The following is a 24,399-nucleotide window of genomic DNA, read 5'->3' as shown; positions in this document are numbered from 1 at the left end:
TTCTCTGTATTTCCTGAATTTGAATGTTGGCCTGTCTTACTAAGTTGGCATACTTCTCCTGGATAATATCCTGAAGAGTGTTTTCCAACTTGGTTCCATTCTCCCCATCACTTTCAGGTACAACAATGATATGTACGTTTGGTTTTTTTCACATAATCCCATATTTCTTGGAGGCTTTGTTCATTAATTTTCATTCTTTTTTCTCTAATCTTGTCTTCATGCTTTATTTCATTAAGTTGCTCTTCAGTCTGTGATATCCTTTCTTCCACTTGGTTGATTTGACTACTGATACTTCTGTATGCTTCGCAAAGTTCCCGTGCTGTGTTTTTCAGCTTTACCGGGTCAATTACGTTCTTCTTTAAACTGGTTATTCCAGTTAGCAATTCCTCTAACCTTTTTTCAAGGTTCTTAGCTTTTTTGCATTGGGTTAGAACTTGCGCCTTTAGCTCGGAGGAGTTTGTTTGTTATTACCCACCTTCTGAAGCCTAGTTCTGTCAATTTGTGAAACTCATTCTCCATCCAGTTTTGTTCCCTTGCTGGCGAGGAGTTGTGATCCTTTGGAGTAGAGGAGGCATTCTGGTTTTTGGAATTTTCAGCTTTTTTGCACCTTTTTTTTCCCTCATGTTCATGGATTTATCTACCTTTGGTCTTTGATGTCGGTGATCTTCATATGTGGTTTATGTGTGGACGTCCTTTTTGTTGATGTTGATGCTATTCTTTTCTGTTTGTTAGTTTTCCTTCTAACAGTCAGACCCCCTGCTTCAGGTCTGCTGGAGTTTGCTGGAGGTCCACTCCAGACCCTGTTTGCCTGGGTATCACCAGCAGAGGCTGCAGAACAGCAAATATTGCTGCCTGCTCCTTTGTCTGGAAGCTTTGTTTCAGAGGGGCACCCGCCAGATGCCAGCCAGAGCTCTCCTGTATGAAGTGTCTATCGATCCCTGCTGGGAGATTTCTCCCAGTCAGGAGGCACAGGGGTCAGGGACCCACTTGAGGAGGCAGTCTGTCCCTTAGCAGAGCTCAAGCACTGTGCTGGGAGATCTACTGCTCTCTTCAGAGCTGGCAGGTAGGAATGTTTAAGTCTGTTGAAGCTGCTTCCACAGCCACTGCTTCCCCTAGGTGCTCTGTCTCAGGGAGATCAGAGTTTTGTCTATAAGCCCCTGACTGGGGCTGCTGCCTTTCTTTCAGAGATGCCCCACCGAGAGAGGAGGAATCTAGAGAGGCAGTGTGGCTACAGAGGTTTTGCTGAGTTGCAGTAGGCTCCGCCCAGTTGGAAGTTCTTTGTTTACACTGTGAGGGGAAAACCACCTACTCAATCCTCAGTAATTGCTGACACCCCTCCCCCCACCAAGCTCAAGCATCCCAGGTCGACTTCAAACTGCTGTGCTGGCAGCAAGAATTTCAAGCCAATGGACCTTAGCTTGAAGGGCTTCTTGGGGGTGGTATCCGCTGAGCTAGACCACTTGGCTCCCTGGCTTCAGCCCCCTTTCCAGGAGAGTGAAGGGTTCTGTCTCGCTGGCATTCCAGGTGCCACTGGGATGAAAAAAAAACTCCTGCAGCTAGCTTGGTGTCTGCCCAAATGGCTGCTTGTTTTTGTGCTTGAAACCCAGGGCCCTGGTGGTGTAGGCACCCCAGGGAATCTCCTAGTCTGCGGGTTGCAAAGATAGTGGGAAAAGTATAGTATCTGGGTGAGATAGCACCATCCCTCACAGCACAGTCTCTCATGACTTCTTTTGGCTAGGGGAGGGAGTTCCTTGACCCCTTGTGCTTCCCAGGTGAGGCAACACCCCACCCTGCTTCTGCTTGCCCTCTGTGGGCTGCACCCACTGTCTAATCAGTCCCAGTGAGATGAGTCAGGTACCTCAGTTGGAAATGCAGAAATCACCCACCTTCTGCCTTGATCTCGCTGGGAGCCGCAGACCAGAGATGTTCCTGTTGGGCCATCTTGTCCAGGAATCTATCTTAACTATTTCTAAGTGTATTATTCAGTAGTATTGAGATATAGCTTTTATTTTCTTTAGCTTACATTTAAAGTTCTATGTTAATAACAATATATATTTGCTTTTTTTTGCTAGATATAGTATTGATTGATTTACATGGATTATATCATTTAGCACAATAATTTTATAAGTTAGGAACTATTATTTCATCCTGTTCAAGAAGTATAGATCTGAGTCTTGGCTAACTAACTAGTTTAATGTTACACAGTTAGTAATTAGGAGGACTGATGTTCAATGTGTTTAAATTGAACCCAAATGGACCGGGGAACTCATCTTCCTAAATACTCTTTTGAACCATATTTTTATTCTGTTTTTGAAAATAACAAATATGCTAATACAGATACTATATTCACTATATTTTCTAGTGTGTATGTAAAATGGGGACATTATAGATGCCTGACTTGTACTTTCAGTGATGGAGAAGTAATCAAAGCAATGAACAGAAACTTAATATGAAAAGGTATTTACTTACTCCTGCCAAATGTGTTTTCATAAGGTGAGTGGGCATAGAATAGGATTTCTCAACCTTGTCTCTACTGATATTTTGGGCTGGATAATTTTGAGAGGCTGACTTGTGTGTGGTAGGATGTTTACTGGCATCCATGGGCTCTTTCCACTACCTGGCGGGAGCACTGCTCCAGTTGAAACAAACGAACAAAAATACCTTCAGACGTTGCCAAATGCTCCTGGGAGGCAAAATCTCTTCTCGTTGAGAACCACTAGCCTAGAATACAAAAATATTTCATTATTTGTATCCGAACAAGTCATTTGAATGTTTTATGGTATTAAAAAATGTGTATTGTGTGCATAGTATGTGCCACGCACCATTTTTCTAAGTGCTTTGCAGGTACTAATTCATTTAACTCCCCAAATAACAACCTTGTAATGTAGTTATTATGTAGTGGGTACATGGGAAAGAGGAATTAGAAACCCTTCTAGTCTGATGGAATAAGCCCTAGTTCCTATCCACAATGCTTATCCACTTCCTCTTTGGCTCTGCTAGTGATTTCCAATTGCAAGTCCTTGATAAATTTTCAGTAATATGTGACAATTTGAGAAAAGTAATTAAAATATGATTTTTTTCCTTAAAGAAATAAACTTACATACTAGATTTAACAGAAAAAGATATAATAGAATAAGTGAGTCGGCTGCTTATGGTTCTGCACCATTCATCCTTCCAGAACAATGCCTAGAGGAAGAAGTGTTCAGTTTCTGTTGGTTAGAGAACTTACAAATGTTAGTCCCCCAGCTATAGCTCTAAGATAATGTTTCCCCTAGGTGCAATTTTATGGTTTATTAAAAAGGAAAGTTTTCAGTCAAAACGTCTACTTCTTCTCACCCACTGGCTTATCAAAGCTACTGTGGTAGACACTTCTTCATTTAATAGGAAGAGATGAGGAAGTCAAGTCTACTGGTTGGACTTTAGGCATCAGACTATGTTAAATTTTCTTTGTATTTTTTTAAAAAATTTTATTATGAAAATGTTAAGCAACTACAAATGTAAAGAGAATAGCTGAATAAACCTTTTGCCCACCATTTATTATTAATATATACTTTATACCTCCACTCAAATCAGACTTTTTTTGAGGCAAACCTCATCATATTATTTCACTTGTAGTATTTTATTATGCATATCTAAATCTAAAGGATAAAAAATAATTTTTAAACTTAACTATAAAGCCATGATCACATCTAAATTTTAGAAAAAACTTGATATCATTAAATATCTAGACAATGATGACATTACCCTGATTGTCATACAATTACGACATATATATTTTTATAGTGCTTGAATCCAAATAAGAAGTATGTGTTGTTGTTGGCTGATTTGCTTTTAAAATATCTTTCTTATAGTAATTTTTTTGAGGTAAAATTTATATCTTGTTAAGTCTCTTTTGATTTAAAGATTCTCCTTCCATTTTTTACCTGCAATTTTTATTCTTTTACTGAAGAAAGTAGCCATTTCTCTTGTAGAATTTCCAATACTCTAATATCTGATTTTCCTGTAAATTAGTATTTTGCTGTAGAGTCTTGTTTCAAATTCCTTTTAAAAATGTTTATTTATTTATTTATTTATTTATTTTTCACAAGAATACCTTGTGGGTGGTGTTGTGTTCTTCCCTGGGGAGGCACATAATTTCTGATTAGTGGCATTGATGATCACTTACCAGATCCATCAATTCATTAGGAGTTACAAAACTGATAATTTAATTATGTTAAATTGTTATTTCTTCTTCCTCTTTTTTTTTTTTTAACTGGAATGTCTATCAGAATAAACTTCCTTTCCTCAACTGCTTTGTTACGCTGAAGTACAGGTTACGTTCTACTACCATTTTCAAAACAATCAGTTGGTTTCCTAGCATCTTCTGAAAGTATTCATTGAGTTGTGTAGTTTTAAAAAAAGTTTTATTATGAATATGAATCATATAATTACATATATTTGATATGTTTCACCTATTGGGGTTATTGTGTGCATGCTCAAATTGTCCCAGTTTTGGCCAGTGGGAGTCTCTTCAGTTTGACTCAGGAGACCCTTGAGAATGGTCCTGATAAATTGTGATAGTTTCCTTGCTGTCTGCTTTGACAAACTGCTTTAAGGTCACATTTGTACATTTCCTGCCTGCATTAGTCTGTTTTCACACTACCATAAAGAACTACCTGAAACTGGGTAATTTATGAAGAAAAGAGGTTTAATTGACTCACAGTTCTGCAGGCTTAACAGGACATGTGACTGGAAGGCCTCAGAAAACTTACAATCAATCATGGCGGAAGGTGAAGGGGAAGCAAGCCTTTTCTTCACATAGCAGCAGGAGAAACAGAGCAAAGGGGGAAGTGCCACACACTTTTAAACCATCAGATTTCCTGAGAACTAATTCACTATCATGAGAACAGCATGGAGGAAATCTGCCCCAATGATCCAGTCGCCTCCCACCAGGTCCCTCCCCCAACGTTGGGAATTGCAATTCAACATGAGATTTGGGTGGGGAGACAGAGCCAAACCACATCACTGGCCCAGACCTGAAATTAACTATCTCCTTAAGGATCCTTGGTTCCTTTTGGTGGAAAATGACTTTTAGATAACATAGTTTAGGTATTAGTGGTGTTTATTGCTACTGAGTTACTATTATTTTGGGGCTTTTCAGTGTCATAAGTTAGAAAATATGTGCTACTTTAAAAGATAAAATACATCATGAGTTCATATTAATACTTCCTATTCAAATTCAGAACTTTCAGGCCTACAGAATTTTTACTTTAGTGATCCTACGTTTGTATTTCCTTTCAACAATACTGAAAATCCTGGTTCTCAGCAATGCTGGTATAATCATTCATTTAAATTTTCCCATAATACTACACAACTGTCTCATATTAATAATATTAGCATTATTACCAATAATATGCTTCTTAAAAACTATATGTTTTTTTTCCAGAGTTTTTTTTTTTCTGTTCTTAGAACAGAAGGGACATCCCTGAAGGGATATACAGTCAAATTACTGTATTTTAACATTATTTGGAATAACTTTTCCTAGTCATTATGCCAAATACTTTGAATTTCTTTATTTCCTTAATTAATTTTATCTTATAGTTAGGTAAAATATTTGCATGGTTTCAATGCTAAATTTGCAAAACAAGTTATATTCAAGGGAGTTCAGCTTCAATCCTTGTCCACCACCCAATTCTCTCCCCTCTTATATAGCTAACCATTAAGAAAGTTATGATTGGCTGGATGTGGTGGCTCACACCTGTAATCCCAGCACTTTGGGAGGCCGAGGTGGGTGGATCACCTGAGGTCGAGAATTTGAGACCAGCCTGACCAACATGGAGAAACACTGTCTCTACTAAAAATACAAAATTAGCCAGGCGTGGTGGCGCATGCCTGTAATCCCAGCTACTTGGGAGCCTGAGGCAAGAGAATTGAATTCTTGAACCTGGGAGATGGAGGTTGCAGTGAGCCGAGATTGCACCATTGCACTCCAGCCTGGGTGACAAAGCAAGACTCTGTCTCAAAAAACAAAAAAGGTATGATTTATCCTTCTTTGCATTTTAATATCAGCAAACATGTATATTTGTATCCCTTCACTTACATAAATGGTAGCCATAATAAATGGTGTAAATGGTAGCCATTATAAATACTTTCTCCCATCTTTTTTCAATTAACAATATATCTTGAGAGGGTCTCCATAGTATATCAGTATGTAGTATATTAAAACATTCCCCATTCCTTTTTGTGGCTGCATAGTACTCCATTGCATGGATGTACCATAGCTTACTCAATAAATTTTCCACTGATGGGATTTGGGCTATTTCTAGTCTTTCCCCATTCTGCATAATGTTACAACTAAAAGCTTTGTACATACATCTTTTAATTTATTTTGTCAGCATGGTTTTGAACATGCACCTTTTATTTTTGCCACTATATTTTTATTTATAAATATCACTTAAAAATTCTTTAGTGAGGATCTAGGAAGGATAAATTCTTTCATTTTCTTGTTTATTTGAAAATACATTTTTTTGTCTTTAAATGATAGTTTGGGCAAAAAGTTCCAAAATATTGATGATTTTTCTCCCAGCACATTGAAGACAGTATTTCATTAGCCTCTATTGTTGCTATTGAGTAGTTTGCTGTTAAAAATATATCAATTCCTTTATAGGTAACCTCAGTTTTCTTTCTGATTGCTTTAAGATATTCTTTTAGTTTCAGGTTTACTATAGTTTCATTAAGGTGTGCCTGGAATGGATATATTTTCATTTACCTTGTTTGGGATTTATTGTGATACCTTAATCTGAAGAGTCTCATCTTTAATCAATTCTGGAAAAATTCTTAGCCATTTTCCCCCTATATTTCCTCTCCTCCACTCTACCTCCTTTACCCTCCCACCTTTTCCTCTTAGTGCTCTTATCAGGTGCATTTGTACTTTCTTATTCTGCTCTCCATGTTCCTTAACTTCTCTTTAATAAGTTTTAAAAATTTATTGTAGTCTGTCTTTAGCAGGCTTAGCAATTTACTGCAATATGTATTCCTGTTTACATTTTTCAAAAAATGCATTCATGTTTTCGTTAAGCTTTTTTTATAGTGCAAAGTAATTGTGTGTGTAATAGGATGTTCACTGGGACTTGTGTTTGCCCTCAGATAGTCATGAAAGGATAAAAATTGAGAATAACGAGGCATCAAGTATGCCACATTCTAAAGACAGCCCCTAGCAATTGGTTTATTAAAGGATAGTCTAACAGACTCTGCTACGTCCAGACATAGCCGAGAGTTTCACTATGCAACCAGAATGTAAAGGGGAAGAAGGAAATGACTGGGGCCATGAGTCATCAGTGTAGTAGAAAGTCCTTCGCTGCCCCCTCAAAACCAGGGGATGGGGGAAGCACCAAGTATCATTGGCACCCCATTCCTCAGTTGGGTAGCAGATATGATGTGTCTCTGTGCCTAGCTGAGCAGCAGGTGAAGAGAACCTGAAGACCTGAGAATGATGATGGCAGAGTGGAGCAGCATGGGGGCTTCAGGGAGGAGCTGGGAGCCCTCTCCACTGTTTGGTGGGTCAAATTCATGTGGATCAAGTAGACACTGTGCAAAGTACCCTTGACTGAATATTTTACCAGTTGTCACCTACAAGGGCTGGCCACTGGGTGAGGAGATTGCAGCGGCAAGAGGCTGTGGAGTGAACCTGCCAGACAGAAGCTAAGCTGAATGTTGCCACCAGCTCTCCAACAGGGGGGAAGGAGCCCCAAAGGGTGTTCTGGAGAACTCACAAAGGTGTCCAACTATGCTTTGCCTTTCTGTTCCTCTCCAGAATCCTTTGTTTCTTTTGCTTGGGTTTTGATGTTACAGCATTAGGGTAGACCTCTTTTCTTCATTTTTTCTTGTGGGTTAATATATTTATTGTTGTTTGTTGGTCTTTACTATTCTGTATTATTTCATTTGCCCTATTAATCTCAATACTGACCTTTTAACCTCATGAGGCTGTATTTTGACATACAGCTCCCTTGTGTTTTACCTGACCCTTCATAGTTCAATGAGAGTCTGTTCTCTCATTGACCAGGTCATGGACCAGGTACATCCAGCATTTGAGCCTGGTTGCCTTCTCTGTACCAGGTGCCCTGTCAACACCCTTATTTTCTGTGCTTTGTGTTTGTAGCCTTTGCAGTTGTGGCCACTGTTTGTCCTCCTGCTCTTCATGACCAGCCCTCACATGTGCTTTGCGCTCCAATGAAGGGTGACTCATACAATCAGGTAAGGAGAGATATATTTTTCCATAGTGATTTATACTTTCTGAAAATTGAGCTATCATCAGTGACACTGCTGAACATGCAAAAAAAAAAAAAAAAAAAAAGTGGCACCTCTAGTCATATGAAAGTTCAGTCCTTGGGAGCATCCAAAAGTGTGACAGGACCATCAGGATATCAAAATGAAGTTCCAGCAACATTAGGGGTCTCTGGGCAACATACATGAATTTAGAAGAAAGAAACATCCTGTAGTCATGGGAAATCCTGCAAATTAGAACTGAGTTTTATAAAAGGTCATGGTGTGAAGCCAAAGAAATAACTTTGAACCTTGATATTATGCCCATATTTTTTGTGCGTCTTTCTGTAGACAGAGCTTATTAGGCAGGAAAGATGATATGCTCTCCTCTCCTATGGTTCTACTGCATCCGAAAGTACAGATAAATGCCACCAACCATGATGTAGCACAGCAAATAGGAGCATTAGACTTAGCAGTCAGAAAGGCTTGGGTTTGAATCTTAAAAACATTGCTGTTTACCTGTTGTATGGCCTTAGGCAAGCTACTCATTCTTTTTGAGCTTTAATTTCCTCATAATAATATCTTACGGAGTTGTGGTAAGAATTAAAGGTGAATTATGTGCAGAAACACTTGGCACCTTGCCTATAGTATTATATTAACCCACAAAGCTGGCTTCTCTTTGGACCATGCTGACAAAACCCACATTGGAAGGAACTTGGATTTGTATTCATCTTCTCTTTGCTTTTTTGCTTGATTCCATTAACCAGAGAGGAAGTCATACAAGTTAAATTGCTGGAGAAAGGTGTGATGGCTGAATTTAATAAATATTGAATATATAAATTTAAACAGAAGTTGTAAGAATTTTCTGGGTAAACAGTGAATCATGGGAGTGGATGGACCTTTCATATTTTAACTGGGTTTCCAGGTTATGTGCCCTCTTCTTATTGTCTTACCTTAGGCTGACCCCATTTGATGACAGCACTAAGAATTGATGATTTCTTTATCCCCAGAGCAGTTGAAAACAGAGGGGAAAGGAGTATATCTCTAGATTAGAATTTTTAAGGTTGGGACCATTAGCCAACGGTTGTCTTCCTGGGTGGAGGAATATGAAACTTTGAGTTCGCTTCCCCCTTGCTCATAAAACCCACCAGCTCAGAACCTTGGCAATCTCACTATTTTCCCTTGCTTTCTGCAGTCAAAGTCTGAATGCAGCTTAGAGACAAATACACCCTCCCAAGACTAAACCAGGAAGAAGTTGAATCTCTGAATAGACCAATAACAGGCTCTGAAATTGTGGCAATAATCAATAGCTTACCAAACAAAAAGAGTCCAGGACCTGATGGATTCACAACCGAATTCTACCAGAGGTACAAGGAGGAACTGGTACCATTCCTTCTGAAACTATTCCAATTGACAGAAAAAGAGGGAATCCTCCCTAACACATTTTATGAGGCCAGCATTGTCCTGATACCAAAGCCTGGCAGAGACATAACCAAAAAAGAGAATTTCAGACCAACATCCTTGATGAACATTGATGCAAAAATCCTCAATAAAATAGTGGCAAACCGAATCCAGCAGCACATCAAAAAGCTTATCCACCATGATCAAGTGGGCTTCATCCCTGGGATGCAAGGCTGGTTCAACATACGCAAATCAATAAATGTAATCCAGCATATAAACAGAACCAAAGACAAAAACCACATGATTATCTCAATAGATGCAGAAAAGGCCTTTGAAAAAATTCAACAACCCTTCATGCTAAAAACTCTCAATAAATTAGGTATTGATGGGACGTATCTCAAAATAATAAGAGCTATCTATGACAAGCCCACAGCCAATATCATACTGAATGGGCAAAAACTGGCACAAGACAGGGATGCCCTCTCTCACCACTCCTATTCAACATAGTGCTGGAAGTTCTGGCCAGGGCAATCAGGCAGGAGAAGGAAATAAAGGGTATTCAATTAGGAAAAGAGGAAGTCAAATTGCCCCTGTTTGCAGATGACATGATTGTATATCTAGAAAACCCCATTGTCTCAGCCCAAAATCTCCTTAAGCTGATTAGCAACTTCAGCAAAGTCTCAGGATACAAAATCAATGTACAAAAATCACAAGCATTCTTATACACCAATCACAGACAAACAGAGAGCCAAATCATGAGTGAACTCCCATTCACAATTGCTTCAAAGAGAATAAAATACCTAGGAATCCAACTTACAAGGGATGTGAAGGACCTCTTCAAGGAGAACTATAAACCGCTGCTCAATGAAATAAAAGAGGATACAAACAAATGGAAGAACATTCCATGCTCATGGGTTGGAAGAATCAATATCGTGAAAATGGCCATACTGCCCAAGGTAATTTATAGATTCAATGCCATCCCCATCAAGCTACCAATGACTTTCTTCACAGAATTGGAAAAAATGACTTTAAGGTTCATATGGAACCGAAAAAGAGCCTGCATCACCAAGTCAATCCTAAGCCAAAAGAACAAAGCTGGAGGCATCACACTACCTGACTTCAAACTATACTACAAGGCTACAGTAACCAAAACAGTATGGTACTGGTACCACAACAGAGACATAGATCAATGGAACAGAACAGAGCCCTCAGAAATAATGCCGCATATCTACAGCCATCTGATCTTTGACAAACCTGACAAAAACAAGAAATGGGGAAAGGACTCCCTATTTAATAAACGGTGCTGGGAAAACTGGCTAGCCATATGTAGAAAGCTGAAACTGGATCCCTTCCTTACACCTTATACAAAAATTAATTCAAGATGGATTAAAGACTTAAATGTTAGACCTAAAACCATTAAAATCCTACAAGAAAACCTAGGCAATACCATTCAGGACATAGGCGTGGGGAAGGACTTCATGTCTAAAACACCAAAAGCAATGGCAACAAAAGCCAAAATTGACAAATGGGATCTAATTAAACTAAAGAGCTTCTGCACAGCAAAAGAAACTACCATCAGAGTGAACAGGCAACCTACAGAATGGGAGAAAATTTTTGCAACCTACTCATCTGACAAAGGGCTAATATCCAGAATCTACAATGAACTCAAACAAATTTACAAGAAAAAAACAAACAACCCCATCAAAAAGTGGGCGAAGGAAATGTTGAAATAAAGAACATGGCTTTAGAATAAGACAGACCTGGACTTGGCCCCGGTAAATGATCAGTGCCCTGTCAATCGTGTCCATTATTACTTTTACTCCTAATTCAGCTTTTGTACTTCAGATACATTGATCCTTAATCCTCCCTTGAATGTTCTGTATAGAGGAGCCTTTAAGTGATTAGTTTTGGATTCTTAGCTTTTATATTTTGCATTTTGAATTCTCTCCATGTAGCCAACTTACGAGTGCTAATTGCAGTATTCTTACTACAGAAGACATTTCTTAGATACAGAGCCTACTCCAAAGGATTCAAGGAAGATTGATAGGTCATTCTGGAATGGGCTCCATTCTACTTCCCCAATTTATTTTTTTTCTCAATCTGTTCCATAATCTGTCACTTTAAAAACTCTCACTTTAGTAGCAGGGTTTTATGCAACAAATCCCCTTTCCCCCAATATATTCCACAATTTGGCCAGGAATCCTTACAGAAAGAGGTCAGAGGACTCTGATGCCTGGTTTAGAATATGTACATATTAGTGCTTCTTTTCTTCTCGTCTGTTGACAAGAGCTTTGCTATCCTATAGCTAATGACTCCTTTAGGATTTTTGCCAGCTTTTGGGTTGTTTCATTTTGGCATTTTCCTTGGCCCCAGCTTTTTTTCTCCCCTCTTCTTAACACGTTTTGTTCTAGTAGACACCCTCCTTTCCTGGCTATATGTTAAGTCATTCTTCCTTTGGGATGGGATGTCATTACAAGCCCAATAATAAGTTTAAAGATGATGATAATAGTAATAGATAAGGTTTACTGAGTATTCACCATGTACTAGACACTATTGTAACCACTTTTAATATATGAACACATTTAAACCTCACAACTGCCCTGTGAAATAGCTACAACTTTTATCTCCATTTTAAAGGTGGGAAAGCTGCTGCAAGAGAGGTTCAGTCCTTTGTGCTGGGCAGCACAGCAGCAGTGAGTAGACAGCAGTTAGCTTGGCTTCAGATGTGCCTGAATATTCAGGAGCTGACTGTGGAGAGATTTTCTCTGTAGGCACCTCTAGGCTCTGGACACTGATGTCCAGGATCCTGTCTTTGATGGTCCTGAATAAAGTGCTGTCATCATCAGCAAGGGCACAACAGAATAACGTTTCCTACAAAATTAATAAAATGCTGTTTCTGTGAATTTCTTTAGAAGCAAGTTGGCCAGACAACCTTTATGATCTTACCTTTGTACTCAGGAAAAAATATAAAATTATGAAGGAATTTTTTAGGAAGCTAAAATAGGTCACCTTCCCACTCTTAGTACTGAGAAAGACATTTTTAGAACCTGCTTTCCAAACAAACAAATTGAACTGAAGAAGTTACTTTCATTTGAAAATCAGGTGAAAGTCAACAACATTGATGATTACAAAATTAACAACAATAATTCCCTGGGAGAGTACCTTCCCATGTCAACTAATTCATAGGGTGAAAAAAATGACAATATTCAGCTCAACAACAGATAATTTTGAAAATAGTCAATTTAAGAATTACCCACTAAGTAGGAGTTAGAAGTCTATGATTATTTTTTGGTTTATTCTAAGTGACTTGCGTAGACACAGCCTGTGTAGGGAAAGCAGACCACGATTTGAAACACGCTGCTGCCAACCAAACAATAAAATGAAGAAAAGAATAAACAAAGGAAACCTTTCCAAAGGCTCTCTTCATTTACATTCTGAGATTACTGGCCTCATCTCTCTGCTGAAATAGCCTTGCTTTACCGACCATCCAAAAGCATAATCAGGTGCTACCGGCAGCTTTTGCTCCAACAAACTGCATGGAGAATATCTGAATGCTGCCAAGACTATAGGTGCCTGTTTCAAGTTGTCACAGAATATGCTATAACATGTCATAAATAAGGGAGGTATATTTATAAATCTGACATTAAAAATGTGTTCCTAAAATATCTCGCGTGTTCCTTGGCCATGTCAGCATAGAAATAATGTTTAGTATTTGTTTATTTTACTGGACCACCCCATGAACCTGGGGGAAACATGTTAGAAAAAAAATTATAGCTACGCCAACTATTCTGGGAGATACACGAGCCCTCCATGTTTATCAGGTTGAGGGCACTGTATTTTGATGTCAATAAGCAATTTTTCCAGCCCGGTCTCCTGCCCGACCCTTTTAATCCATCAATATATTATTAGAGATAAAGTTGGTGGATGCCTGCTGCAGTTAGAAGATAAATGACATCTCTGAAGTCAGGCATTAAAGACTAGATTAAGGCCTTGTGACACCGTTTTCAGTGCTCATCTGTGCACTTCTGTTCAACCTATCACACTGAGTGACAAGAAAGAAAAATAATGAACTGGGCCAGGGGAAGAAGAGGGAAAAAAAAAAGGCAGAAAAGGAGAGAGATATTTTTCCCCTAACACACAAACTACATCAGTTCACACTTGGGATTAGACTGCATTTAAAGAAAGGAAAAAAGAAAATAAAATGGGGAATTGGGAAGGACAGGGAAGGGACTGTTCTATAAAGATGAAAATAAATAGGTAGACAAAAGGGACATGAAAGCAAAGAATTCCATTTCTGCCTGGCCCATGTTGCCTTTGGTACCCCCACCTGCCTCCCAGCCTCTCCCATGCAGATATCTCCCAGTTGGCTTCCAGTTGCTTTAGGAATCTGCTCCATCCCTGAGTTCCAAATGCTGACACAAATCTTGTTAAGAGGCAGCACTTGGTTCTCAATCTTGGTGAATCGTGCTCTTCCCTCCTCACCAAAGGATTTCCTTCATGCTGCTATCATTGGTCTGGTTGGAGGTATTAAAGATTTTTATAACTCTGTGTTCTGATAGTGATTTGAATATGGCTACTGAGTTGACAAGTACGAATGTTGAATTTTCTCCAATTGTGTGGAAAACAGGAGCCATAAATGAATTGCTTGGGGGAAGTGAAAGGAAAGCGAGATGCTGGGCAGGTGAGAGGGGATTAACCAGTGGAAAGCACCCAGGTTTGTGGGGAGGAGGCTTGGGCCAATTAATTCCAAGTTCTCTTTCTCAATCACTTATGCAGGATCAAAACTGCATCCCCTCCCCATATGATATGCTGTGTTTGTGAGTTTAGAAGGACATCTCTTTTGTAGATCTCTTTTGCTCCCAGGACTTCAACAGTCCTTATTAGAATGCAAGTCCAGAAGACATTTTTGTGCATTGGTGGTGTTCCTGGCACCTTTCACTGTGGAACATATACGAGGTCCTCCATTGATATTTGGTAACTGATTGATAACTCTTGCAGCCCCAACCTCTTTTCTGTGCTCCTACTGAATGTATCATATAAATTATTCTGTTGTAAACATCCCCTATCTCTGATCCAACGCTGTATGGCAAGCCTTCTCGGCTGTTCATGTCGCCATCCACTGTCTATAGGTTCAGTTTGTTTCCAATTCCTGGCTTTTTTTTCTTACCCTCTTGCATACCCCTTGTATATTTCTTCCTCCCCTCTTCTTCAGCCCCAATTCAAGCCATCATTGTTGCAGGCTTTATCCCCAAATTCATTTTCTGTTCTTAAAATCCATTATGCCAACCATCACGAGATTGATCCTCCTCAAACTCTCCTTCAACTGTGACATTCCCTGTTCAAAATCTCCTACCATGTATAAAACAAAGTTCAAATCTTTATTATATCATTAAGACTCTGCAGATTCTGATCCAACTGCTTTTTCTGTCTCACCTTTTTCTCATCCTCCTCTAAAACCTAGCCTTCAGCAAAGTCATTCATATGCTTCAGACATTGTTATCATTTACTCATCTCTGTTTGCTTTTGCTCTTCCTTGTTTTGAAATTTCCTTCTGTGGACAAACCTTCACTTGTCCAAACACTGTACTCTCCCTGGTTCACTCTTCTTTTCCATGTGGCTGTCTCTGTCTTCTCTTAGTGGCAGAACCTAGCTTGCCTCAGAAAGTCAACTGATTACAAGGCTTGGTAATCATAGAAAAGGCATAGGCTGCTAGGTCTCAAGGAATCTAACCAGAGAATTGGCATATCCTTAAAATTTTCTTTCTTTTGCCTCTGCTTCTTTGCAAATGTTGAGTTCCTTCTTTCTAACTATCTTTGTCTGTTTGGGTTGCTATAATAAAATATCATAGAGAGAGAGTACCTTATGAACAACAGAAATTTATTACTCGTAGTTCTGGAGGCTGCAGAGTTCAAGATCAAGACTAGCAGATTCCAAGTCTGATGAGTGCCCTCTTCCTGGTTCATAGATGGTGACTTCTTGCTGTGTCCTCCTGTGGTAGAAGGGTCAAGGCAGCTCTCTGGGGCTTCTTTTAAAGGGGTGTAATCCTGTTTATGAGGGCTCCACCCCCATGACCTAGTCACCTCCCCAAAAGCCCCAGTCGACTTGGGAATTAGGATTTCAACATACACATTTTGGGGGAACACACAAACATTCAGACCATAGCAGCAGCTGATGGTAAGGATTTTTCCACATCAAAGGTAGAGCTGTGAGATGGACAAACACATTGCTGATAGCTCTAGTTTCATATTTTCCCCACCAGAGACTCTGACCCCAAAGGGAAAAGTCCTGAGCAAGAAGATATCTGATTAATCTAGTAGTTATCAGATGTCTATTCCTGAGCCAAGAAAGCAAGCCCTGGTTGGGGGATACAGAGGCATCAAAGGTACTAGGATTGGCCAAGTCTGAGCACATGCCCTCCAATTTGGCCAGGGAGGGAGATTGCAGAGGTGACCATGATCTTTCCCTCCTTGTGACTTTGTACCTCCTTCCATCAAGAGGTGTAGTCTACTTCCACACCACTTGAATCTAAGGCTGGACTTAGTCCTTGGTTGAGTGTCAAAAGAATGCAGCAGGAGTGACGTGGTGCCAGTTTCAAGCCTCGGTCTCAAAAGATCATGCACAATTCCACTCTTTCTCAGAGACCTGCCACCACCATGTGAACAAGTCTGGGCTAGCCTGTGTGATAATGAGAGATATGTGGCTCAGTCATCCTTGTTACTCCAATTGACAACCAACCAATCACAAGAAGCAGAGCTGCCTAGTGGGTCATCAGTGCCATCAGTATATTCAGTTGGGATCAGAAAAACCACATAGATAAGTCCAGACCAAAAAGCCAACTCATAAGCACATAAATGGTTGTTTTTTTAAGCCTATAACTTTTGGGTGTTTTGTTATACAACAAATCTAACTGACACAAAGGTGGAATATGTATGACAGCTGCTCCCCTGGTAACCACATAGTTTAGGGTAGAATATTTTCCAGAAGCAGGAAGACTGTGTTCTGAGCAAACAAAACCATGGATGGCAGGTACAGCCACTTCCACGGCCTTAACACAAGACTATTGCATTCTTTTTTATTTCTGAGTAGACAGGGAACCCCTGAGGGCAGTGGCTGGTCTGGTTCATTTCTCCTAGTGATTAGCAGAGGCTCTCATACCCATTAGGTACTTGGTGAATCTTAGTTAAATGAGTGACTAGATGGGATATTATTCCATCATCATTCTCATTTGTGGGTATATGAGACTTGAACATTTTATCACTGATATACCACTAAACCTTGGAACCTTAAGAATATTTTTTGGGAAAAAAATCTTTTATATGTTACACAAAAATGCAAATCTGGTGCCATACCCCAGTGATAGGTTTGATAAAATTCAAGACTAAACCACTTTATAAAAAGGACATACTTCTAGCAGTGCTCACAGAGCAGCTTTTATTCATGTTCTCTGCAGAAACTGAGCCCTTTCTTTGTCTATGAAACATCCATGGCTACCACTTGTTGATATCCACTATCAGCCAGGTACTGACTGTGCTTCTCATTATGTAAACATATTTAATTCAGTCCTCCCAGTGGCCCCATCAAGTAATCATTCTCATTTTACAGAAGAGGAAATTGAAACTCAGGGAAGTTAAATACAATTGCTCAAGTTCATATATATAGTAAGCATCCAAGCAGTGATCTGAACACAGGGCTCTCTTGCTCTGCAGACCTTCTGTATTTGGATAGCGCTGCTGGAGGATGGGGATGACTTCCAAATTGAGACAAAATCTCTCTATTTTGATCTAATTTTTAATCTTGGGACTATACTATTCACTAATTTCTTCATCCTAGATGTTTCTACTTTTCTTTTGCTTTTAAGATGTGCCTTAGACAAAATTATTTTATTTAGCTTACCATAGCCACTATAGCACAGGGACAGTTGTCCATTTAGAGTCATGTCTAACCATGGCTTGGTTATGGGCTGTAAGTAAAAGTTAGCATTACTGAAATGCTTGAGGAGTTACATCTAAAGATATTTAAACATATACAAAGCTTCAGTGAACACCTTTCAGCATGTTGGGAACACAAACTGCAAGTTCAGGAGGTAATCATAAGACATGATCTCTGCCTTTATGGACCTTATAGTCTGGTGGGAAAGAGCTATGTACCCAATAGTTTCCCTATGAAGGGGTATGTATTAAATGCTAGGAGCACAAGCCCATCACAAGAGGGTCACAGAGGAAGAAGAGACAACTTCCATTGGCAAGAACCAGGACATGTTTACAGGAGAGATGGGCACATGAGCTAAGTATTGGAAGACAAATGAGAATTAGACAGAGCCGGTGTAGCATTCCAGTTTCGTGTCCCTTTTCAAAAATGCTTAGTATGAGCTGAGTGCAATGTTGCCCAACTGTAGTCCCAGCTACTTGGGAAGCTGAAGAGGCAGGATAGCTTGAACCCAGGAGTTTGATGCCAGCCTGAGCAACATAGCAAGATTCCATCTCTCTTAAAAAAAAAAAAAAAAAAAAAAAAAAAAGCTTAGTATGTCCCTGAGAGAAAGAAAACAGCATTGTCTCCATCTTCATTACCTTCAAGCACTGTATGAGGACACTCACAGTGACAGAAAACGAGAGTAATTATAGGCTCAAGGGAGAGAAAATGGGAGATCCTCTGAAATGTTGGGAGTATCTGGGTCTCTGTGGATAGTTTAGACTGATTTTCTGTGAAGACAAACACACAATTTCAAGGTATGTTTATGATTATAAGGAAGATATTTTCAATTCTGGAGGTATAAAATTATGAGACCTACGGGGAGAATCATCAACTTACATGAGGTAAAATGAACAATGTAATGAAAGGAAATTTCAAGGAAATAGACTTCAACAGAAATCAGAAACTAATGTAAAATCTTCTATAAGAAAGTACTGCCAGTTGTGGTGGCTCACGCCTGTGATCCCAGGACTTTGGGAGGCCAAGGCTGGAGGATTGCATGAGGCCAAGAGTTCGAGATCAACCTGGGCAACATAGTGAGACCCGGTCTCTACAAAAATTAGAAAAAATTAGTTTGGTGTGGTGGCATGCGCTTGTAGTACAAGCTCCTCAGGGTGCTAAGGAGGGAGGCTTGCTTGAGCCCAGGAGTTCGAGGCTGAAGTGAACCATGATTATGCCACTGCATTCTAGCCTGGCTGGCAGAGTGAGACCTGTCTCAAAAAAAAAAAAAAAAAAAAAAGAGTGAAAGTACTAAAAACAACAGCAACAACAACAACACACACACAACTGAATGTTTCTTAATAAAATTTAAAAGAATTTTAAAAATCTAAGTTTATCCTCTGCTTTAGTTACTACCAGAGATTCAAAAGTCTCTTAAACAATTAGCAACTTTATTCTGAAAACAAGGCAAAAAGATTTAAAATAAAGCCAAAACAGTATATGATTGTAGGGAATTGAGTGGTGTCTCCCAAAAGAACTCATATTTACCCAGAATCTCAAAAGGGGATCTTATTTGGAATAAAGGTCCTTGCATATGTAATTAAGGTAAAATTAGTGATAAGATCATATTGGCTTAGGGTGAGACCTAGATCTGATACCTGGTGTCCTTTTAAGAAGAGAAGAGAACACAGATAGGAGAGAAGGCTGTGTGAAGAGGGAGTTAGAGCCTGAAGTCACGCTGCTGCAAGCCAAGGAAGACCAGAAGCCACCAGAACCTGGAAGAGGCAAGGAAGGATTCTCTCCTGGAGGCTTGGAAGGGAGTGTACCCCTGCTGTCACCGTGAGTTTGGACATCTGGCTTCCAGAATTGTGAGAAAATAAATTTGTTTTAAGCCATCTGGTTTGTGGTCATTTGTTACAGCAGCCCTAGGAAATGAATACAGTGATTAAAGCATTGGGTTTCAGAGAAGGAGGGGGTCTGGAATAAGTAGGACTTCCTAGAGGAGGTCAGGTGGGAAACTGAAAACTTTAGGGAAGTAAAGAGTCGAGAGCAGGACTTTCTTGGAACAAGGAACAGCAGTTGCAAAAGTGTTTAGGTGGGAATGGACAAGAAAGCGCAGACCTTCTGCATGGAGAACTAAACTTGCCTTGATTTGTACCTGGTGGGCAACTCCTGGCTTTTCTTTCTCTTGACATGGATGCATCACTAGAAATAGTCTATTTAAAAATAATAATAAGGAGAAGATTTCTAATTCCAGTATGGACCAAAGAAAATTAAGAGAAAATCAGTGAGGAAGATCATGAGAAATGAGGTGGAGACTTTCTTAACAGGGGAACAATATGAGCAAAGCTGTTGAAGCAGATGTTGGTATATATGTGTGAAAAATATTTCCTGATTCTATATATCAGAATATGTGTAAACAAACTAGCTCACTAACTTACTAACAAAAAGCAGGGGAGTACCGAGAGACAGAGAAAAAATGGATTCAGCATGTGCACATTTCTGGTTGGGTAGGAAAGGCAAGGAAGTAGGGAAGACAGATTAAATTAAGTTTTAATTATTAAAACTACTGTGAGCACTACTGTTCCCTGCTCCAAACAGCAGATGGTGTCATCAGTTTATCATAGCTGGGTTGCAGTTCAGAATGGCCAGAGTGAGGACAGTGGAAGTGAGTATGTTCTTTCAGAAGCTGGGGAGTTATGGGTTATTTGTAGGCTATGTACCTATGTCTTAGGTACGGGTCTGTAAAATACATATGTTCCCTAAAACATCTGGCCGCCAATTTTACAATAATTAAAAATGGCCATGGATTTTCCAACTGGCTGATGAAAGGGAAAAAATAATAAGAAAAGGCAAAAGAAGGTTTAATACATTCATAATTTTTTTTTTTTTTTTTTTTTTTTTTTTTTTTTTTTTGAGACGGAGTCTCGCTCTGTCGCCCAGGCTGGAGTGCAGTGGCGCAATCTCGGCTCACTGCAAGCTCTGCCTCCCGGGTTCACGCCATTCTCCTGCCTCAGCCTCCTGAGTAGCTGGGACTACAGGCGCCTGCCACCGCGCCCGGCTAATTTTTTGTATTTTTAGTAGAGACGGGGTTTCACCGTGGTCTCGATCTCCTGACCTCGTGATCCGCCCGCCTCGGCCTCCCAAAGTGCTGGGATTACAGGCTTGAGCCACCGCGCCCGGCCAATACATTCATAATTTAACATGTGTGTTGTCCTACCTTATTAGTCATAAAGAATTTTCGGGCTGGAAAATCCTGAGTGTTTTTGTGTCTGATTTTCTGAATATAGTCTTAGGTCCTGAGATAGATAATCTCTCTTTTTTTTCTCTTAGATTGCTTTTTTATTTTAAGTAAAGATTTGCCTTGCTTTAAAGAAACTGTGCCTTTTGGTTATGGTTTATTACAAGAAAGCCAAGGTCTCATAATAATCAGTGGACTAATGAAAAGATGGTGAATTTTAATGTATATTTATAAATTTTAGTTAAAATGTAGGTCTTCATGCGCATTTTTTAAATTTTTAAATTTTTATTATACTTTAAGTTCTGGGATACATGTGCAGAATGTGCAGGTTTGTTACATAGGTATACATGGAGATAGATAATCTTGAAACCCAAAGACTAAGTTATTCATTTCAACATTGAGCAGGCACAGAACATAGGTGCTTAATCAGTGTCTGGAGAATGAACTAATTAATAGATCCTATAAAATTGGTGAATGAAATTGGGAGTATGTTAAAACATGCTGTTTCTAATTGTGGGCATGGCTAAAATAATTTTTGTGAAGAAGTAGAATATAAGAAAACATGCCAGAAATTGGATAAGATATAAAAGTCCTGTGTCCCCAAGGTAATGGGGGCTGATATGGTTTGGCTGTGTCCCCACCTAAATCTTATTTTGAATTGTAGTTCTCATAATCCCCATGTGTCCTGGGAGGGACAGTGTGGAAGGTAATTTAATCATGGGGCATTTACCCTCATGCTGTTCTCATGATAGTGAATGAGTTCTCATGAGACCTGACAGTTTTATAAGAGGGTTTCCCCCCTTTACTTGGCACTTCTCCTTCCTGCTGCCATGTGAAGAAGGATGTGTTTTCTTCCCATTTTCCCATGATTGTAAGTTTCCTGAGGCCTCTCCAGCCATGCTGAACTGTGAGTCAATTAAATCTCTTTCCTTTATAAATTACCCAGTCTCAGATATATTCTTATAGCAGCATGGGAATGGACTAATACAGTAAATTGGTACCAAGAGTATGGTGCTGCTGTAAAGATACCTGAAAATGTGGAAGCGACTTAGGAACTGGATAACAGGCAGAAGTTGGAACAGTTTGGAGGGCTCAGAAGAACACAGGAAAATGTGTGAAAGTTTGGAACTTCCTAGAGACTTGTTGAATGGCTTTGCCTAAAATGCTGATAGTGATATGGACAATAAAGTCCAGACTGAGGTGGTCTTAGATGGAGATGAGGAACTTGTTGGGAAGTGGAGCAAAGGTGACCCTTGCTATGCTTTAGCAAAAAGACTGCTGGCATTTTGCCCCTGCTCTAGAGATCTGTGGAACTTTGAACTTGAGAGAGATGATTTAGGGTATCTGGCAGAAGAAATTTCCAAGCAGCAAAACAGTCAAGAGGTGACAGAGCATGAAAGTTCAGAAAATTTGCAGTCTGACAATGCAATAGGAAAGAAAAACCCATTTTATGAGGGGAAATTCAAGCTGGCTGCAGAAATTTGCATAAGTAATGAGAAGCCAAATGTTAATCACCAAGAAAATAAGAAATATGTTTCCAAGGCACGTCAGAGGTCTTCAAAGCAGCTCCTCCCATCACAGGCCCAGACTAGGAACAAAAATGGCTTCCTGGGCTGCGTCTAGGGTGCCCCTGCTGTGAGCAGTCTCAGAACTGCATCCCAGCCACTTCAGCCATTGCTAAAAGGGGCCAAGGTACAGCTTAGGATGTTACTTCAGAGGGTGCAAGCACCCAGCCTTGGCAGCTTCCATGTGGTGTTGGTCCCATGGGTGTGCAAAAGACAAGAATTGAGGTTTGGGAACCTCTGCCTAGATTTCAGAGGATGTATAGAAATGCCTTGATGTTCAGGCAGAAGTTTGCTACAGGGGTGGGGCCCTCATGGAGAACCTCTGCTAGGGCTGTGTGGATGGGAAATGTGATGCTGGAGCCCCCACTGGGGCACTGGTTAGTGGAGCTGTGAGAAGAGGGCCACTGTCCTCCAGACCCCAGAATGGTAGCTCCACTGACAGCTTGTACTATGCACCTGGAAAAGCCACAGACACTCAACAGCAGCCTATGAAAGCAGCTGGGATGGGGGCTGTACCCTGCAAAGCCACAGGGGTGGGAGCTTCCCAAGGCCATGAGAGGCCACCTCTTGCATCATCATGACTTGGATGTGAGACATGGAGTCAAAGGACATCATTTTGGAACTTCAATGTTTAATGACTGCTCTTTTGGATTTCAGACTTGCATGGGGCCTATAGCCCCTTTGTTTTGGCCAATTTCTCCCATTTGGAGTGGGTGTATTTACCCAAGGCCTGTCCCCTCTATTGTATGTAGAAAGTAACTAAGTTGTTTTTGATTTTACAGGTTCATAGGTGAAAGGTGATTGCTTGTCTCAGATGAGACTTTGAACTTGGGGTTTTGAGTTAATGCTGGAATAAATTGAGACTTTGGGGGACTGCTGGAAGGGCATGATTGTGTTTTAAAATGTTATGAAATGAGATTTGAGAAGGGCCATGGCAGAATGATCTGGTTTGGCCATGTTCCCACCCAAATCACATTTTGAATTACAGTTTCCATAATTCCCACACGTTGTGGGAGGGACCCAGTGGGAGGTAATTTAATCACGGAGGCATTTAGTCTCATGCTGTTCTCATGATAGTGAGTTCTTACAAGATCTGATGGTTTTTTAAGGGACTTTTACCCCTTTTGCTTGGCACTTCTCCTTCCTGCTCTCATGTGAAGAAGGACATGTTTGCTTCCCCTTCCACCACGATTGTAAGTTTCCTGAGGCCTCCCCAGCCATGGTGAACTAAGTCAATGAAACCTCTTTCCTTTATAAATTATCCAGTTTTATTCCATGTATGTCTTTATTAGCAGCGTGAGAACAAGCTAATACAGGGGCCTTGGCTGCAACATTTGAACTCTATACCCCCAAATCAGGATTTGACCCTTTGGGGCTCCCCAAGGATGACCCTTCCCAACATAGTCTCAAACAACCTTATTATTATTGCTGTCTCATCAGTAGATATCCTTGAGCTTCTAGGATAAGTTCCTAGAATTTAAGCTTTATCATACCTCACACACCATGTGGCTGTCACCTGGCTTCTGGGAGTGTTCATTCCTAATGAATGCTTATTGTCTTTGCCTGGCCTGAAACAGTCACTTCTTGATTTGCAGAGACACATCTGAACTGGGGATGTACCTTGCTTTCTATAGTCCAAGGAAAGGTCTCAATATTTCTACAAAAAGAGAGGACTTGGGAATGGGAAGAGGAGCCTATGAAGCTTTTCATGATTCCTGAGCTGCAAGTATAATCCTGCACAGAATTAGTACCTATGACCACCACTTTGATGTGTTGGACCAAGAATAATGTACTGAAGAGTTCAAGGTGGAGAGGATGGGTCTTGGTGTGGCCCATAAGGAGCAAAAGAAGTGAAAGTTAAAATTTGGTGCTGGCCTTGATCATATCAATCAAACCCAAATTCTGTAAATAACCCTCCACAGTCCAATACATTATGTGCCATAGCCACCATGGCCCTCTGAGAAGATGCTGATGTGTGTCCCATTGTCCCAGCCATACACATATACTTTGGCTCAATATGGCTAAACCAAAATAGAGTGTTAA

The 24,399-nt window shown here is 40.0% G+C and overlaps 1 long non-coding RNA gene across 1 annotated transcript in view; it reads right to left on the bottom strand.

The window, feature by feature from the left end:
* Positions 1-204: 204 nt before the first annotated feature.
* The window catches only part of LOC134731655 (uncharacterized), a 281,433-nt gene continuing 257,238 nt past the window's right edge, over positions 205-24,399 (bottom strand). Inside the window, exon 4 of the long non-coding RNA XR_010114113.1 lies at positions 205-2,721. This is a non-coding gene — a long non-coding RNA (uncharacterized lncRNA). The remainder of the gene's footprint in view (positions 2,722-24,399) is intronic.

This window comes from Symphalangus syndactylus, chromosome 10 (genome assembly GCF_028878055.3).
Source record: "Symphalangus syndactylus isolate Jambi chromosome 10, NHGRI_mSymSyn1-v2.1_pri, whole genome shotgun sequence".
In the NCBI taxonomy this organism is placed as follows: domain Eukaryota; kingdom Metazoa; phylum Chordata; class Mammalia; order Primates; family Hylobatidae; genus Symphalangus; species Symphalangus syndactylus.
This window is presented reverse-complemented; position numbering and strand designations above follow the sequence as displayed.